Source organism: Cibotium barometz, chromosome 21 (assembly GCF_041138505.1).
Source record: "Cibotium barometz isolate CiBa-2024 chromosome 21, ASM4113850v1, whole genome shotgun sequence".
Taxonomy (NCBI): domain Eukaryota; kingdom Viridiplantae; phylum Streptophyta; class Polypodiopsida; order Cyatheales; family Cibotiaceae; genus Cibotium; species Cibotium barometz.
The window spans coordinates 34,966,365-34,986,428 of record NC_141066.1 but is presented as its reverse complement, the minus strand read 5'-3'; positions in this window follow the sequence as shown (position 1 = coordinate 34,986,428).

Genomic DNA, 20,064 nt, shown 5'->3' with positions numbered 1-20,064 from the left:
GCTGGGATTTGGGTGTCCCCTAGTTCTGATCCCACTATGTCTTCTTCTTGTGTGCCTATTGGTGACGTAGTGGAATCCATCACCCAACCGCCTGCCACACATCATTTAGTTCCCCCACTAAGGATCAGAAGGTTCTTTAGGGCCTTGTTTTCTATGTGGGAAACCACTTGGGAGTCAACTGAAGCCTTTTGATGTGATCATGGATAGTCCAAGGTTTATGGGAGTTGATGGAGTGGATCCAGCCAGATTTCAAGGACAGGTGTAGCTATGTTGTCTTGTGAGAAATAGAGATTGTGAAGTGGAATGGTTGAGGACATTTCCTTAATTTATTAAGGACTATGCACTCTCATGGTATGAGGATTTGTAGGAGGATGTGAGACATAGTTGGGCATTCTTGGAAGCAAGGGTTCTCCAAAGGTTTGCAATAAAATTGACTCCAAATGAAGCTTGGAGGAAGGTAGAAGTTTGTATGCATGATGATGAATGTGTAGCTGAGTTTTGGCTAAGGTTTGAAAAGGCATGGCATTCATGGGAGAGGGAATGTAAGATTCCTCCCCCAGCCTCTCAGGATGTCCAGTATCTTCCCCTGTAGTCAAATCCCTCTTCAGAAATATAAAAGATCTTGTTTCTACCAGTTTTGGCCTAGAGAGAGAAAATCTTCTAGAGAGTGAAAATTTAGTTTTTAAATATTTTTGGTTAGAAAAATATCTCATCTTATTAAAATAAGCTCCCTTGAAACAGAAGTTCAAAAAGATTTTCAAAAGGTGCATTAGAAATTAAGTATAACCTGTTCAAGAGGCATTATCCTAGGGGTGAATTTTTTTTTGAAATTTTAAATTAAGGTTCCTATGGACCAATAAGATTCATCCAAATGTAGGGAGGAGATAAATAGAAGAATAAAAGGAAAATCCCCCAAAAATGAGTAAATACTTACATAAGATGAAGAGTTAACTCTAAGGACAAGGTTAATAGTTAAAAAAGAGAGATATTTAGATGAAATGATGCATTTTTGACACCTCAGTATGGGGGAATTCCCCTCATGAAGGAGGCGCCTATTTCACATGCTTGAATGAGTTTTAAACTCCCAAATAATGAGATATTTTTATCTCTCCTCTCTCCTGTTTCAACTAGATCCAAAAAAGTGAGCAAAATTGACCTAAAAATGGTCAAAATTGAGTTTTAAACTCCCAAATAATGAGATATTTTTATCTCTCCTGTTTCAACTAGATCCAAAAAGTGAGCAAAACTGACCTAAAAATGGTCAAAAATTGACCAAACTGATCCGAAAAAATCTAGAATCAATTTACTTGGTTAGAAGCTCACTTTTTCCTATAAATAGAAGCCTTCCCCTTTGTTGAAACTTAATAGTGTTTTGCACTGTTACCCTGCCTCTCCCAAGTGCCAAAAACAGTGAATTTTACTCATTCATTAGTTTTGACCTCCCCTCTTCCAAAAGATTGGTGGCCACTCTTGTTTCAAACAAGAGTAGAACCCTCAAACCATCAAGCCAAAGGAAAGCTCTCAAAGTATCTATGTAAGTTGGAGATTCTTCTCTTTTCAAATTCTTTTATGGTTTTCTTATGATTTTTGTCTTCTCTAAAATCAAATGATGTTATGCCTCATTGAAAAAAGGCATTCCCCTCTCTTCTTTAGTAAATCCAACCATTCTTTATCCTAGATGCTTGATTATTGGATGAAATCAAGTTTTTCATAATGTTTCTCTTAAATACGTAGAAAATGTTTACATTAGAGTGATTTAAATACTCTTGGTGAACTTCTAATTAATTTTAGTAAGTTAAAAATTGAAAAATGGTCAGCCATACAAAGGAGGTTATGGCAAAATTTTTTGAAAATTTATGAAATAAATTTCATCTTTTATTAATCAAAAAGAGTAATCCCCATAGTTAGAGTATTCTAAAGATGTCATTTTCATTCATACATAGAAAGATGCATATAGATCAATTTTTATAAAAGAATGATTTTTAATAGAATTAAATTCTATAAAAGATACTTATTGATGATAATTTTTTTATTATGAAAGTGTTACTTTCTTCATTATGGATTTTTATGCATAAAAGTATAATTTTTATTACAAAAAGAGTTACTTTCATCATATTGATTTTTATGCATAAAAGTATGCATAAAAGAATATTAATATTATTATTATAAAAGTGTTACTTTTATCATTATTGATTCTATGTATAAAAGTATGCATAAAAGAATATTTTTTATATATTAAAAGAGTGATTTTCATCATAAATGATTTGTATGCATAAAGATATTTTTTTATATTAAAAGTGTAATTTTCATCATAAATGATTTTATGCATAAATTAGATGCATAAAAGAAATTCTTTTATATTAAAAGAGTGATTTTCATCATAAATGATTTGTATGCATAAACATATGCATAAAAGATATTTTTTTATATTAAAAGTGTGATTTTCATCATAAATGATTTTATGCATAAATTAGATGCATAAGAGAAATTCTTTTATGCTAAAAATCTAATTCCTACTAAACTGGATTTATGTATGGAAAGATGCATAAAGAATTTATTTTAATCCAAAAGTGTTATTCTCATCAATTTTGATTTTATGCATAGAAAGATGCATAAAGAAATCTATTTTTATTTTAAAAGAGTTATTTTTATCAATTTTAATTTTATACATAGAAAGATGCATAAAGAAATCTATTTTTAGTTCAAAAGAGTTATTCTCATCAATTTTGATTTTATGCATAGGAAGATGCATAAAAGATTGATTTTTAATTCAAAAGTGTCATTCTCATTTAAAATAAATTTATGCATAGGAAGATGCATAAAAGATTGATTTTTATTTCAAAAGTGTTATTCTCCTTAAAATGGAATTTATGCATAAATAGATGCATAAAGAAATCTTATATCAAAAATAAAGATTCTCTTGTATTCTATAATTAGATCTGAGGATGTGAAACGAATCGGATAGATGAAAATGAACGATGAATAGATGGAGATGTATGTATGTGAAAGAATGGATGTAGTTATATGTATGTGAAAGAAATGATGTAGATGTGAATGTGATTGTGAATGTGAATGTGAATGTGAATGTGAATGTGGATGTATGTGAATGTGAATGAGGATGTGGAATGTGGATATGGATGTAGATATGGAATGTGGATGTGGATGTATGTGAATGTGAATGAGGATGTGGAATGTGGATATGGATGTATGGATGTGAATGTGAATGTGGATGTATGTGAATGTGAATGTGGATGTGTGAATGTGGATATGGATGTAGATATGGAATGTGGATGTGGATGTATGTGAATGTGAATGAGGATGTGGAATGTGGATATGGATGTATGGATGTATGGATGTGAATGTGAATGTGGATATGGATGTATGAATGTGGAATGTGGATATGGATGTATGAATGTGAATGTGGAATGTGGATATGGATGTATGAATGTGGAATGTGGATATGGATGTACGGATGTGAATGTGAATGTGGATGTATGAATGTAGATGTGGATGTGGATGTATGAATGTGGATGTGGATGTGGATGTGGATGTATGAATGTTGATGTGAAAATGGATGTATGGATGTAGATGTGAATGTGGATGTACGAATGTGGATGTGTATGTGGAATAATGAATGCAAATATGAATGTGAATGGATATGAAGTCGATATGAGCGAATGGATGAGATGAGATGTCATGTGAATCAGAATGTGAATGAATAATATAAGATCTGAACGAATGAGATATAATGAGAAATGGATGTGATGAGACGTAATGTAAATTAAGAAAGATAGGAATGGATGTTATGTGAAGTGAATGAATCTGATGTGATGGGATGGAGAATGATGTATCTGGTCAAGAATGGATACACATATGATTTAGATTTGGATTAAGTAATATGGATTGATGTGGAACAATTTGGAAAGATGTGAGTTCATATTACAAACTGTATTTGTGAACTGTTTGTAAATGACTGTTTTATGTCAAGAATGCTGGGGAAGCATTTTGACCATCTTGAGAATGTGGTCGTGAAGTCCTACCTGATAAAGTTGCAACTACTGAGACGGAGAGCCAATGGAGGACGTCTCGCGTAGCAAGGTCGACCAGCCTCGGTTCGATTTAAATGGTGAGTTCCGGTACGGTGGATGAGGGACCAAGGAAGCGGCCTATGAGTGAAGCGCTAGGTGACCTGCAAAGGATCCTAGAGGGTGTTGATCATACGGTGCTCGGGCTCTGGGTCGTCAAAGATACCCACATGTGCATCGTGGAAGATATTGGAACAAGGAGTAAGAGTTGTTTTCTGGAACCGGGCATGGATTTAGTTGATTGACCTTGCTGGTCGTCACAATGGATGAGTCCATGGCTCTTTTATATAGATCTGTTGGTTGATCTTGCTGATCTTCAACGGAGATTCCATCTTGATTTTCTTAAGTGAATATATTTCCGGGTACTATGAGCTAGGAACTATTGAAATGGCCCCTGAGTGAAAAGGTGGTGAGCGTTCTGGTTGCCAATGATGACATAGGTACACCGATGAAGGAATGACAGAATTTAAGCTGGATATTTTGGAGGATTATGATCAGTGAGTGACTATGGTTTCATTAAAAGATTGTTTTAAAGCTGAATCTGTGAAACAGGCAATTTCATATTGGTGGGTGTGTAAGTGGTGTGACTAGTTTTATGTTTGCATGACCATCCGGCTAGGGGGCCTGGGAACTCTTTTCCTTGGTACCTAGGACAAAACCTAACCAAATTCCTAATTGGATTCCATCTTTACAGTGGTTGGGCGGTTGGCTAACCCATGGGACTTAGGCTGGATTGATGGATCCGTAAATCGAGACTCAATTTCTATTTAGTTCGATAGATGAAGTAAATCACGGACAAAAATTGTTCTATGGAAAAAGGATCAACGGTTGTGCCTCTCAATGAGGAAAAAAGCATTGGTCTCTATGATCCAAGTGCAATCTGTCCCTTGATCTGACTATGGAACTTACGAGTTCGGTCAGATCAGTTCACTTAGTTAAGGCTTTTGACTACGTTAGGAAAAAGTTATCCTGGTGGAATCACCTGTGCTTTCCAGGCAAAGGAAGTTTTCTGGGTTCGGTTTTGGAAAAACCGATGGATTAGTCTCTTGTCCGGATATCCGTGGGCGAGGCCCCGAGTGTGGGACCCTGCCTCACGCAAGAAGTGCTACTTCTACTGCTAGCACCCCTGAAATTGTTGCACGGTGGGGGACAGGGATCTTACAGGGAAATTATGCATGTTAAAGAGATGTCTTTACTTGACTTGTAAAGGTGGTTATATGCAGATGCTCAAGATGCAAACTTTGATCAGTTTGTTAAGCCTAGTCCTGAGAAGGAGTTGATTTATATCATTTTGTCGAGGATGATGATGATGATTATATGGGTGATGATGATATTGTTAGTCATTCATGGTGGGGAGAATTCATGGAGTATTGTCATGACAATATCAGATCCTTGGAGGAGATGCTTCTAGTTTTCTTACACTTTTGCTACTATCAGAATGGTGTTTGCATGGGCCTTGATAGCTTCTATGACTTACCCACGACATTGGTTAGTCATCATCTCATTGATTCTAATGTACTTAGACTGACTCATGCATTGTATTATGATGGGGATGATGATGTATTATACACACACACATGATGATATTGATGTATTGCACACACATGCACATGATCATAGTGATATATGTGCACATGAAACCACTGACACATATGCACACGATGATGATGTATGTGATAGTGATGTGTATGAGTTAGATCATGTGGGCATGATCTTGAGGGAAAAGATGGTAGCGAGCATACCGAGCATCAACACTTCTATGCCTATCATCTTTCCTACGGATCATGAGGATACTCTAGTTGATCGCTGGTGACATTCTAGAGGATAGTGTGCATTTGCTTAGTGACGGATCCATTAGCATTCTTGAGGATAGTGATACTCTACATATGAGTGATAGAGACACCTATGAGCATAGACCTGAATTCCTAGTGTTAGATACATCAACAAGCTATTCTTCTAGGATTTCTATTTGTGGAGATATCGCTAATCCAATCATACTCCTAGTATTCATAGCATTCCTGGTAGTGTTTGTGTGGATAGAGTTCATGTATTTGAGCAGTTAGGGATAGTGCATGAGATTAGTGATGATTTTTCTCAGGTTAGACCTCGTATTAGAGTGTACCATGACCGCACTGCCCAATAACCTACTAAGTTTTCTTTGGTTACGCATGCAACATAAACCAATGTAATGCATAAGAAATACAAAGAAAAGAGAAGAAGATAAAACATAAATATAGTCACAAGAGACGAGTACAATTACAAGAGACTAATTGGCATTGATATATTACCAAAAAGATTGATATACAAAGTAGACACGACTGATCAACCAGCCAACAACCATTGTTTTGATTTTTATTATAAGTTTATACTACTTAAGTCGTAGTTATTACAACTAAAAAGTTCTTGTACTCTGAGCAACAGCTATGTTACACCTATGATGCTAAGGCTAGCAGTTATCCGACCAACTAATTGTTGAGATGTCAAGCTCAACATGAGCTGACACTCACAAGGTGCCTGCATGACCATTTGACATTTATATCATTGGTGGCTCTGGTAGCTAGCACCGACATATATTCACTAGAGATTCTACAACTGGACTACACCAACTAGTCCACATCAACCCACTCCACTTAGCGTATTCACATTATGGACCACTTGTATATACTCTATTATGTGTATTAGTCACTTTATCTTCTTTGTAGACCTCTCTTGTTGTGTGAAGAAGAATAATTTTTAGCCTTTGACCTTGTGTGCTCTCTTCTAGGATTTGTGTGAGTGTGTGGTGCTTGCAAGAGCTCAAGGTCTCTTCTACCCTGCATCTTTTCACTAATCCATTTACAAGTTCCTGACTTGCCACCAAACGACTATGGTGATCCATCCAACTTGTCTGGCTTGGCATACCCGGTGGGTCATATTCCTAATCCGACGAATCGAGCCCATAGTCTTCCCTTGATGTTATCAGTATGGTAGTGTAAATCACCCAGAGATTGGGTCCACTGGGGATATTCCTTGTTGGTATCCTCCTCAACAGTGCGATTCTAAATCAGATGTGCTTGGGGACATTCTTGATTCCTTAGCTCTGGAGGAACTAGTCCTCCACCTTGCCCAATCATCGTCTTCGATATCAGTCGATATTGCAACATGCTACTGTAGAATGCCGTCCAGGCCCAAGGTTCAGGTAGATTGGTAGCAACAACCCAGCACAGCACTTGTGAGGATTTGGATGTAGGCACACCCTTGGTGGATAATCTGAGTGAGGTTGCTAACTTGCCTGGCCGCCCATTGTTTTAGGTTGGAGATCTCCATTCTAGCAAACAGGTCAGCTCGGAGTGTTACATTCTTGGACTCTTTCTAGGGTGGCGATGGCCATTTGAATATCTTCATACGTGTTTTGGTGCTTCCTTCACCAAGACGGAGGCTTCTTGTCGGGCTAGTTTGGTCTTCAACTTATTAATATGAGCTTGCATGTCATCTCTATCCTGCAGGGCGGCTTGCTTGTGTTTGTCTTTGTATGCCATCTTCATGGCGGTCATTTGACCCTGCAGCTCATCATAGTTCTTCTAGAGGGCCGCTGCATGTTCTTTTTTAATAATAGCACGGCCAAGTCTGGTGTTGAGGATGCTACTCCAGAGTCGGATACCTTTTCCAGTTGTTGCAGGTTTTGCATGTTGACCTACTCCTCTTAGACTTGGAGAGGCATCTTCCCTAGGGCAGTCAGCTTTGCATTTTTCTCCTTATACCTGTTGAGCTCCTGGTTAAGTTGTTCCATTTTTACCAGTAGAAGGAGTTGGTCCTTTAAGACGGCACTTCCCCTACACTCCAAAGGAAGCACCTCTCACACTCACTCTCTAACATGCAAGTAGGCAAGCACACATAAGAGCTCACACAAGCAAGAAAACAAGTAGGCAATAGCATAAGATAGTAGATAGAGAAGAAGAGCACTCTATTGAATTAGCATAAATGAGAATTACATTTTTAGGTTTTGTAGGTGACCTCTAGGGTTCACACTCTCAGCCAACCAAAGTTAAAAGTCTAGTCCACATGCTCATTTGGCCACCCTCGCTAGTGTAAACACCTATTCTAAAGCTAGTCTAGTCCACATGCTCATTTGGCCACCCTCGCTAGTGTAAACACCTATTCTAAAGCTAGTACTCTCCACCCAAAATCTCGTGGTGTGCCTTTAATATACAAGTAGTAGCGATCACACACATAGATATACAAAACATGGTTTTCAAGCAAATTTTGCACATTCCGGTGCCTGTGGTGGCCAAAAGGTGGTGCAAATGATGTGGTGGTCAGAATCGCTACCATAGAGTTCTTCGGCAAGGGTTAACATACTCCCCTTCCTTATGCAAATTCCCTCCTCAGAATATGTCGATGAAGATGCATGATGTATGATGGATACATGTTGGCATTGAAAATGTTGGAGGTCTTGGAAGATCTGCAAGGCAACATAGTACAATGAGTAAGGTGCTCTTCTGGAAAATATTAAAATTTAAGCATAATGCAAGCACCTAATCAAGCAATGAGGAAAGATTTTTGCGAGACTGGTCAAATTTTCTAGTTAAGACAAGGGTAGTAATATTAAGGTTGGACCAAATTCGATCTAAACTAAGATGGAGAAAAAAGCATGCCTTGGGTTATAACCTTAGTCTCTACACACACTCACTTTGGTGAAACCATCTCTAGCTATTATCTAGCCTCATAAATGAAACTGCTAAGTGATTATTACATGTGTTTAGTTTGATTCTTTATTTTTTTTATTTTTTATGTAATAAGAAGATAAAAATATAAAAGTAGGACGCCACCCTATAGAGACCCAAGCAACAGTCCAGAGACCTCATATAAGACTATTTAAAAACCGCTAAGTACCTCTACTACAGTGATGGTTTTTCTAAAGACATTTGTTGATAGGTTTGAAGCTACAAGGTCCCACCCCATGGAGATCAAGGCACTAAGAGCCAAAATTCGTACCTCGATCACGCATGGTGATGGCTATCTTCTTGTGTGATTTTTTTTTTGTATTTTTGCTTTGTTTTTTGTTTTTTGTTTAAAGTAGTTTCACTTTCATAATTCACCTAGAAGGTTCTATTTTAACTAAAGAGGGAACACTAAGGAAGATGGATTACTTGGAATACTCCTTTGGCATACTTTAAGGTCAATCTTAGGAAGGATTAAACTAGGAACAAATCCTAAATGGTTATCCAAATAATAACTAGATAAGTGATAGACAAGTCACATAACGATGAAATCAAGAACTCAAAGAAACACTAAATGTAGAATCATAAAAAGATTTAAATTAAAAATAATAGCAATAGTTGAGGTTGGGTTTAGAATACACCACCTTGACATGTTTGAAAATATGGTCTATATCGAGGTTGCATGTGTACTGAAGTTGTAAATCTGGATCTAGTTTGCAAGGTTGTACCTTAGTAACTTGTAATTCAAACTCATCTCTAGCAAGATCATTATTAGATAACCATAGCTCGTAAAGCATGCTTCAATTCGACATCACTAGGTTGATTTTACCCTCATGTGGTCTTGCTTCTAATATATATGTCTCCTATAGTATACTAGGCAATGGTCTGAGTGCATCCTCACTGTGATATGGCATGGGTACTATTGGTAAGTGAGATAAGTAGCTACTACAAGCTAAGCTATCTAGGAAATCACCCACCATGCTTCAGAAGGGACAACGAGTTGGTAACATTACTTCATATAATGATGGTGTAAGTCCATAAGTTCTTTCCATCCTCCCTTGCTCTACAAGCTCTTCATGTACATTTCTTACTTGATAGGTTCCTCCCACTGGGTAAAGTACACTCACATCATCATGTCATGGTGGTGTATCTCCTACCATTGACTGCTATAGTCCTATCCCATAGTGCCCAACAAAATAGGTTCTATAATGCTAGCATAAGTAGGATACTATGTAAAACATGCGATGCTCACAGGTAAAACACGGTGAGAGAGGATGAAACTGTAGGTAGATTAGGTCCACAAAGGTGGCTCCTCGACATCTCTCTCTAGTGATGGATAAAAATAGCATGAGTGGGTCTTGGAAGGAGGCTATATTGATCCGGGTCCATGATGGGGTCACTCATATTGGTCCACAAAAAGTCTATTCTCATGACATGTAGTCACAATAGAGTTGTACTTCATTCTCTTATTTGACATGTACTCTTTCTCATCATTGTTTTTTTTATTTTTAAGGTTAGTCAAATTTTTAATATGTGTATAGCTGCTATATTGATGTACATAGTTGGTGTAAGCTATATTGTCATGGGTTAGCATTTTCTAACAAGCTCCCTCTTGATATGGACATGAACTTTATCGGGAAGAAAAACGTGAAGGGTAAAAGTAATGGTATTAGCATAAATCCCCCATTCTTGCTTTCTATAATACCTTGACCTCGCCAGAAGGTATTGTAGGTTTTTTATAATCATCCCTTCCAACTATTCTCCATCACTGTTTGTTGGCTAGGAGCACCATTTGTTACTTGTCATGGCATGTTAATTTCCATCTTTAATGGTAGTAAAGGGCTCTCATAAGACTAGATGGAGCTTATGGGTTCTCCTTTATAGATGAGAAATGGAGTTGACACTTGTGGTGGTGGCAAGATAATTTTTACTTGCATAGGTCGCTCTAGGGAAATCAATGGGATTGGGGCTTGGATAGCCAACAATGGTTTTGTAACATTTTGTGATGTAGAAGCTTCATTCACCACCATTAATCGCCATATCTTGTGTGATAAGGTTTCTCTTTGAGATTCATACTTGTTTGGGTATTGATGGTGAAATTTCTTGTACAATAGTTTCTCTTTTTTGGCATTTAAGCTATTGAAGCCTTTATCCATCATCGATGATGAGATTTGGGAATCTCGGCGGCAGTGAGACTAGTGATATACTTTTATGTTTTGGTATCCAAATACAATGGTTACCTTCGTAATAGCCTGAATAAGCATTTTGGTATCCATTTTGGGATAACTTGTAATTTGGACTTCTTGCGCCAATTATTGGGTTGAGGCCCTCTTTGTTTCATTAGTTGAGATGGTACAGATGGGAAAAATTTGGAAACCCATTTCAAGGTAGATTTGGGTTTTTGCATTTTTGTAGCTCATTGCATTTGGTCGTACTTTTGAAATGTAGGTGTTTGACTTGTGGGGGTAAAAGAATTACGATTTCCTTGAATAGTGGATGCTAAAGTGGAGGGGGTTTCCTTGGATTTTGTGGATGTTAAAGCTTCCTCCTTGCAACTCTTGATAATAGTGAGAGATGGCAGGGTTTATTAGTAGGATGTTCAGTCATGGCTCCACCCATAAAGACACACCTTGTCGTCCAGTCAATAGATTTCATCCATGTGTGACCAACACTAGGTACTTTTTGCCACCATCATAGTATGTCTCTATTTGTAGTAGCCCAAGAACCTTGGTATTCCTACCATGGATATACCTTTCACTTTTAAAAAGAGGTATACGAGTTGGGGTTTTCCCCAACTGGTTCCATGCATTGAAGGAAATTACATTGTGACTAGTCCCTGTATCAAGCAATGCATTACCATAAGGGCTAGGTAATTGAATGGATATTCGTAGAGGTGCTATGTGCTCCTTTCTATCTCTTTCAACCTCTCCCACAAAGGCTTATTCAGATCACAGAATAGCTTCCAGTTGTTGCTATTGTCGAATTTGCCTTTCTTTAGCCTCTTGTTGAGCTTGAGATTTCTTTAGGTCCTCTCTTTCCTTAGCGGCCTTATTATCATGTGCGACCACAATGATTCCTTTGTAAGAATATCGTAATACTTTTTGAATCTACTTCCGCTGAGGAAATCGATAGTTCCAACTCCAAATCAAGAGTCTGAACACGTATAGTACATTATGGAGTAACTTTGCAAACCCTAAATGGTCCTTTCCCAATATATTTGAGCTTTTTCTTTTCACACGGACCCCATACATGAGTACAAGATCTACTATCTCAATCTCCTTGTCCTTGAGATTTTGGTCAAATTGCTTCTATCTTCTATCCTTTTCTATCAGCATGTTTTTCCTCTGTAAGTTGTTCTAGAATAAACAACCGATCAGCCAATTCATTACCATCAAGATTTTCACTTATAGTAGCTACCCTTAAGCTTGAAATCATGAACTCCCAAGGCATTATTTCCTCAAGTCCATACACCATCTTAAATGGTGTATAACCAATTGTAACTTTGTATGATGTGCAATAGGAACATAAAGCTGCTGTGAGCTTAGACTTCCAGTTAGTGCATCGAGACTCAATAGTCTTTGTCAATATCAAAATAGGAACCTTGTTGGTGCTCTTTTCTTGGCCATTTACCTGTGGGTAATATGGCATTGACTTACAGTGTGCAATCATGAATGTGTTAGTGAGATTTTAATTACATCGTTGATGAAATGTTTACCTTGATCACTCACTTGTTCAAATGGACATCCAAAGGTGGGTAATAATGTTCTCATAGAGAAACGTATTAGTCGCCATGGCATCCACTTTTCGTGAAGCTCTTGCTTCATCCCATTTAGTCACATAGCTTGTGGCAACAATGATAAAGCATTCTTGTGTGCCACATGCAGTAGGACTAATAGGGCCAATTAAATATAAGCCCCATTTTTCAAAAGGTTGGTTAACTTTGATAGGATGCAGTGGCATCATTTCCTTCTTATGTGGCTTTGTACAATGTTGGCACTTTTGTCACATCCCTTGACAAATAGTGCACAATCTTTGAAGAGAGTGTGCCACTAATATCCCGATTGGAGTATTTTTCTTGCCATAACATTGCCTGTGAAGTGTCCACTATTGGTGTGTTTGGTTAACGTAGTGGCATCATGTCCTTCTTCTATGGCTTTGTATAATGTTGGCACTTGTCATATCCCTTGACAAATAGTGCACAATATTTGAAGATAGTGGGCCACCAATATCCCAATTGGAGTATTTTTCTTGCCATAACATCACATGTGAAGTGTCCACTAGCTACCCCTTGGTGTGCTTGTTTGATGATGTATAATTGTTCATCCTCCCTAGGGTAGCATCTTAATATGTCATCCTTACTACATCTATAAAGAGTTCTAGCAATAAGTTAGTAAGGCACACTCTCTTTTAGCAACTTTCTTGCTAAATATTTACTTAGTTCCTTTTCTTCTGGAAAACCATTAGCTAAAAAGTTAAGGATTTTCTCGCTCCATTTTGGAATAGCCTCAACCTTGAATAGTGTAGCATCCAGTAACTCGTCATCAAACTCCTCTTGGTGACTCACCATTAGGTATACAGGATATATTATATTGCCATGATATGTTTCTTGCTAGGCCTCACCACTATAAAATTGAACTCAAGAAGAATCAACAACCACCTTGCGATCCTTCCCATGGAGCATGGTTTGTTAACCATATATAATAAGGCTTGATGATCATTCATAGAAAATAAATTTGTTAGCAAGAAGGGAATTCCAAATTGTCTTTGCAACATAAGCTGTTGCTATCCCTTTACGCTCAATGGTGGTTGAATTGATTTCAGCCTCATCTAGTTGCTTCAGTGCATCATAAGCTTGTTGACACTTCTCGGTCTATATAAATACAATCAATAGCTTGCACTAAGGATGAGCTATTTCTGCATAGAAGCAAATAAACTGACTGTAGTAGCCAACATGGCCCATGAATCTTTATATTCCCTTGTAGTTTGTTGGTGGAGGTAACTTCAAGATGACCTGGGGGTCAGAAACAATAGCTCCATCTTGAATACAATCTCTCCTCCTGTGGGGGCTAAATCTTTGTAATGTGGCTGGTGCATTGGCTAGAACAAATGGCATAACTCTATAAGCATACACACCATGCTCACTGATAAAGTTTTTTTAGCTTGGTCCTTAGGTGCAATATCGAAAGTTGATTATAGCCTAAATATCCATATAAAAAACTATAAGCATCCTTTCCTGCAACTCATTTGAGCACATGTTCTGAATATGGCAAGGGGTAGTGATCCCTGTGCATGGCAGCATTTGCTTTCTTGAGATTAACACACACTGTAAGATTTCCATTCTTCTTGGGAACAACCACAATGGGTGAGAGTGTTCAATCTCATAGATGAATCCACACTCAATGAGTTTATTGATCTCTTCCTTAACAATGCTTTCATATTTGGGATTCATTGGATATGGTCATTGTTGTTGGACTTGTTTAGCATCGGGTACCATGGGGGTGGTATGTTGTACCACCTCTATGGGAACTCCCTTCATATCATGGTATGTCCATGCAAAGAAAACCTTGTACTCCTTGATGAGAGCTACAATTTTAACCTCCTCTTCCTTATTTAAGTCCTTGGCTATGTAGACATGCTTAGGATCTTCTACTTCCTCGACCTCTGCAGGCCCGTTCATAGACTCCTCCACTCTCACTTGTGGGGTTACATTCTCGGGGGGGTCACTATATGTAAATCCTCTATATCTCGTGCGTTCAAGGCCTATTTAAAAAGTCCCTTATCTGTGATTTTTTTAGTGAATATAATGTATCCTTTCCTATTCAAATCTGTAAATTTTTTTTAAACTACAATAAATAAATCCCCTCTGTAAATATATTTCTGTAAGTTTTAAATATTTAAAATGTCCTTCTGTTGAACCCACGTGTGATACTTACATATTTATACGAGTGACCCTCCCGAGGTTACATTTGGCATTATCAAACATTAACTTGCATTTCCCTATGTGTATGACTTGTAATGCTCAGGTGATGGGCACAAATCAGGCTCATTTCCCTTTCCTTTGTTAGTGGCCTTAGCCTCTTGTTCCTTATACGTGAGTTCAAGATTTTGTTTTCTTCTGGCTGAGCGACTTGATTTTGGTTCATGAGAGACTTCTACCTTAGCTATATCAGTTGGGGGTGACCTACAATACTTGACCTTTTGTAACTCATCTCCCCAATTGTCTAACTTTTGACTACACCCATGCACTAGAGCAATTTGGGTGGTAGTTGTTTGCTCTTGTAGCCTTCTATGATGATTTGTTCTTTAGCGTTTATGTCTCCACCATCTTCGGAGATGCTCCTTGGTGTTTTGGGTGGTAGTTGTTTGTTCTTGTAGCCTTCTATGATGATTTGTTCTCTAGCGTTTATGTCTCCACCATCTTCGGAGATGCTCCTTGGTGTTTTGAAGAATTTAATCCCTTTCTTTAGATTAGGAATCCATATCATATTTGGAGATAATCCCTATAGATTCTTTATCAACTTTGTTTTTCTTGTGTGGTACCCGGGGAACCTGTGTCGCTTTCAGTCTCTCTCTTAGACTCCTCACCACTATTGGTGCTCGAGCTTGAGTCATCCCATGTGGACTCAAGTTCACCGTAACCAATCCCCTAGGCATCAATAGGTAGAGCACAAATCATTTATAGGGGCAAAACCTTACGGAGCTCCTCACCATCAGGTGTAAACCATGTAGATCCTCTGGTTCCTTAGCTATCAATTGTGGCCATCATATGTATCCAGTTTAGATCATCTTCAAGCTCAATAGCTTGTTTGTTAGCATCCTTGTGGGGATTGGATCTTTTCCTACATTAGTCTCTTCTCTACAAGTATAGTAGTATTTCAATGGGGCTGAATAAGTGGTGGTGTCTCAATAGTTTTCAAAAACTCTTCCACTACCCATAGGATGTACACGGCTAGTCACAAGATCAACCCTGATGTGATGGAATCATAAAATTGGAGGTACACATGGTTCTTAGACCAGTCATGTACCATCTTTGTCTCTCTCATGAATGGATGTCCTAAGATAATTTCATATGATTTGGGTTGTTTAGAAAAGTCCATAATAATGAAAGTATGTTTAATATGATGTTTGAGAATCTTGATCTTTAAATCTCGTAGCATCCCAATAGGTTTGGCGATAGTTTTGTGAGCCATATTAACAATGATGTCTGAGACTTCTAGACATGGCTTGGCCATCTTCTCCGAGCATTTCTTGGTGATTCTGCTCATGCTCGCACCACCATCTAGGACTCCCATTACTATGATGCCCTTGGTGGCTGGTAGCAGTGGGCTAGACTCATCACCTTCAAAGTATTGTACGAGTTTGTTAAGTAGAATTTTAACCTAGATTTGGTATTTTATTCTTCCACTAGGACTATTGATTTGGGTATAACTCGAGGTGTTGCCATTTTATATTGGGGATGTGCCTTATGCATGTCAGCAAATGTGGTGGTAATCCGACATTGAGTTCTCCATTAAGGAGAGCTCTCATCACTTCAAACAATTCAGGATCTCCACTCAATCGGGCCGATTATAGTTGTATTGGTTTGCGAGGCCATATAGTCTAATTTGGGGATATTTAGTGGTGCATTCATGACCTCCTTTCCATAAATAAGTATTGATGAGACTAGAAAAATCCATCTCCAAGATGGGCTCAAGGTTTCCATATGGTAGTTTTCCCTTGAACTAATTAGGGAGCAAACTATGAGAGGTGGATCTTCCATGATGACACTTAGAACATCTAGAGGTTTGCAAATCTTAGTAGTAGACGTTAAGGTACTAGGGTGTATAGTATCTAAGACTCTCACTTGCTTGGGGTTTGGTTTAAGCTCATCTTGTGTTTTTGTAACTAAATCACTCAATTCTTGGAGTTTCTCAATCTCCTTCTGAGAGTCAGGGTAAAAGCCAAGTTTTGTCATGTGTGATCTAGTTTCAAGAATTATAGGTTCTCGTGGGGTCTCCTTCCTTGTGCTCTTAGTTTTGGAGGGTATTGTCCTACCTTGCTTAGAATTGGTCCTTTGTGTCCAAGGAGTCTGAGTACTCATTTAGGTCCCTATTGAAGACTGGCTCTTGAGGTGTACCAAGATTTATTTTTTTGGTTTCCTTTATTTCCCATTCTTAACTGACATTTTTCTCCTGTTTTCCTTCTTCTTCTTAGATTTTCCTACCGTGAGGCCATATCGTTGCACGGGAACATGTTGGTTTTGGGTTTGTAGCTGGGTGATAGCATTCAAAGATGTGTGATCTAGATCTTTTAGGATCTACCTTTGAGTTTGATTACTTACCCAATCATGTTTAGGGGTGTGACGATAGGTCCTGTTTGTGGGCTTATCACCACAATCTTGTTGGGAAAGTCCTTAATCCAATGATCTCTGCCATAATGGTTACAAGCAGCTGGTCGCATGTTTGAGGGCGCTGCTTGGTTGTTGAGATAAGGAAACTTCAAAGGGAATTCCAAAACTCGAAGCTTACTTGATTAAGAGGTGTCACCCTTGGTGGAGGTGGTTGGGGTCCCAAGATTGGTGGAAGTAATGGCAAATTGAGTGCATGGTGCATGGCCTTTGATAGGAGTTGTTGCATGGAATGTTCAACCATTGCTTGATATGTTACAGGACTAAGGGTTGGCGTTTATTGTGGGTGCCAACAATGCTACCTATGGTCTTGTTTGTCACTTGGCCATAGCCTGTAGGCATGTTTGGCAATCTTGGGCTTAGTGACCATAGCACCCACAAAAGCTATAGTTACCATTGTAATGAGCTCTTAAAATTGGGCATTCACTAGTGGTATGTCCCTAATGATAAATGGAACACCAATGTAGTTCTCTCCTTGGGTACATGTGCACATTTTCCAAAGCCTTGTAGCCTTCATTTCCTCTTGGAGGACTTTTGAGAATTCAATCCAAGTCATTTCTGCTAAAGGATTACCTTTAGCTACATGGTTTGCAGTGATGGTTCTATGACCACTCGCTATTTATGTAACACACTTAGAATCTAAAGCTCTTCATCAAGTTATCCTCAAGTTGGATGGCATTAGTTGTGACATCCTCCCCAGTGGTGATACCTCGAATGACCAAACAATTATGGATATGTTCATGTTTAAGCCCATAGATAAATTGATCAAGCAATTGGTTATTGGAAAAGAGCTCATGGAGAGCATTAGCTAGAGTTTAAATGTTTCAAAAGACTGATAAAATCTCTCACACTGACTGATCTTCTTCTCTCTCAGTTTTGTACAACTGTGAAGCCACACTCCACAAAGCTCCCTCATGTAGAAACTACTTTAGGAATAACCTTTGAAGCCTAGTAAAGTAGTATACGTTCTTCAACTCTCAAAGTTCAATACCAATCACTGGCCTTGCCATCTAGTGTAACGCTAAATGTGTTGGTCGTTTTGCAATCTCATTTCTCTCACCTAAGGCCTCACAAACTTGATCGAAGACCTCAACGTGTCTCCATTGAACTTGTCTATAAGCGTCACAATTTGTGCAGCCTTTCCAGAGCTACTTCGTCCGTTATAGCTCATGATTTGTCCTATAATTTTAGCCATATCTCTCCCCAATGCTTGCACAAAGGCAATTGGATTAGTTGAAAGCGTTGGTGCTAGAGGTATTGGTACAATAGGAGCAACATGTGGAATGCATGCTCGGGGGGGTTCATCTAAAAATATGTAATTATACCACGTGAGTTCAAATGAAGGGGTTTTTTAATTCAAAAATTTAGGGTGAATTTACATAAATACATTTACAAAAGGGGTTTTTTTAATCAATTTTGGAAAAAAAAACTCCTAAGTCCATAAAGAAAAAAGGGTAATTTTGTTCATGAAAAATTTAGAGGTAAGGGGTTTTTTAAATACCCCTTGAACACACGTGATACGTAGGGTTTCTTGTAGTGTACCCCCTGAGAATGAAGAGTGCTGCCTACTTCGTAATGGCATGAATCTCGGAGGAGTAACATGAGTCCGATAGGTGGGGGGTCATACAGGAATTCCATAGGTATCGATGGCATATGAGCCAAGGGCACCCTTGGTCTAGTCATTTGTGTGAGGATGTCCCTTTCTCTAGGGTGCATTCACAAAGTATAGGAAAATGCAAGGAATTGAGGATCTTGGGTGAAGGTTCCTCCTTCTACAGCCCTAGTTGACGAGGTGGATGTGTTAACTAGCCATAGAGTCATTGTTATAAGGATTGCTGCAACCGTGGCTGCCATAGTTATAACCAAGGGCATGAAACTAATGGGCAATCTTGCAAGGTTGGTCTCACATGTGATGTCGTTATGATGAGTGGTGTAGAACCCATTACCACATAATCTGGAATTATGCAAAGAGCATCTTGGGTTGATACCTCTCTACAATTACGTTCTCAAAATGTGAAGTTTGCGCTTGTAGATTCTTGGAGTCTTGTTTAACCTAGAGAAACAATAGCAGTAGTCAGGGCTTGGTCCCTCGTGTAGCCAGATAATACTACAAAAGTAGAATCCATTGGGCTCACATGAGGTGTTACTATTTTTCTCATCCTGAGCATTCTTGCTTTGGTGGATGTCCCAACTTGCACCATAGGTCTTTGAATCTTTTCATCTTCATTAATCCTATATATGCAGTCACAAGTACCCTACAATCGTTCCTCCTTGTTGTGGGCCTAGATATTAATTGGACAATCCCTTCCCAACTAAGTCTCTGTTGATGCGTCATACTCCCAATCATTTGTGAGAGGACATTGATCGAAGAGGATGTCATACTCCCAATCATTTGTGAGAGGACGTTGATCGAAGATTTTCCATCCTAGCTCTTTCCTCAAGGTAGACAGAATGTTATTATCTAGATTGAGAGTGTCGGGCAGTTCTTATTTTCCTCAAGGTAGACAGAATGTTATTATCTAGATTGAGAGTGTCGGGCAGTTCTTATGCAGTCTTGTCTCGGGACTCGTTTTGGGTGCATTGGGCTATTTGGGCTATTAATTGTTATTGTGCCACTCGCAAAGTATCTTCTTCCTTTGCTCTGGTAGCCTGGATTAGTGCCTCTACTACTTGCACTTCTTCTAATTTCCTACCATCAGGCATAAGCACTTGTGCAGGGGGTGGTTCGATGGTCACTATTGCAGTAGGCACAACGCGAGCTGTATGAACAAGAATATCAATGTGAACGCTCCCTACTTGTAACAATGAGAGTACACTAAGTGTCTCTCTATAGTTTACCTCTACTCCTTCATCATGTGGTCTATATGCAGTAAGATTTAGTTCAGAGGGCCGA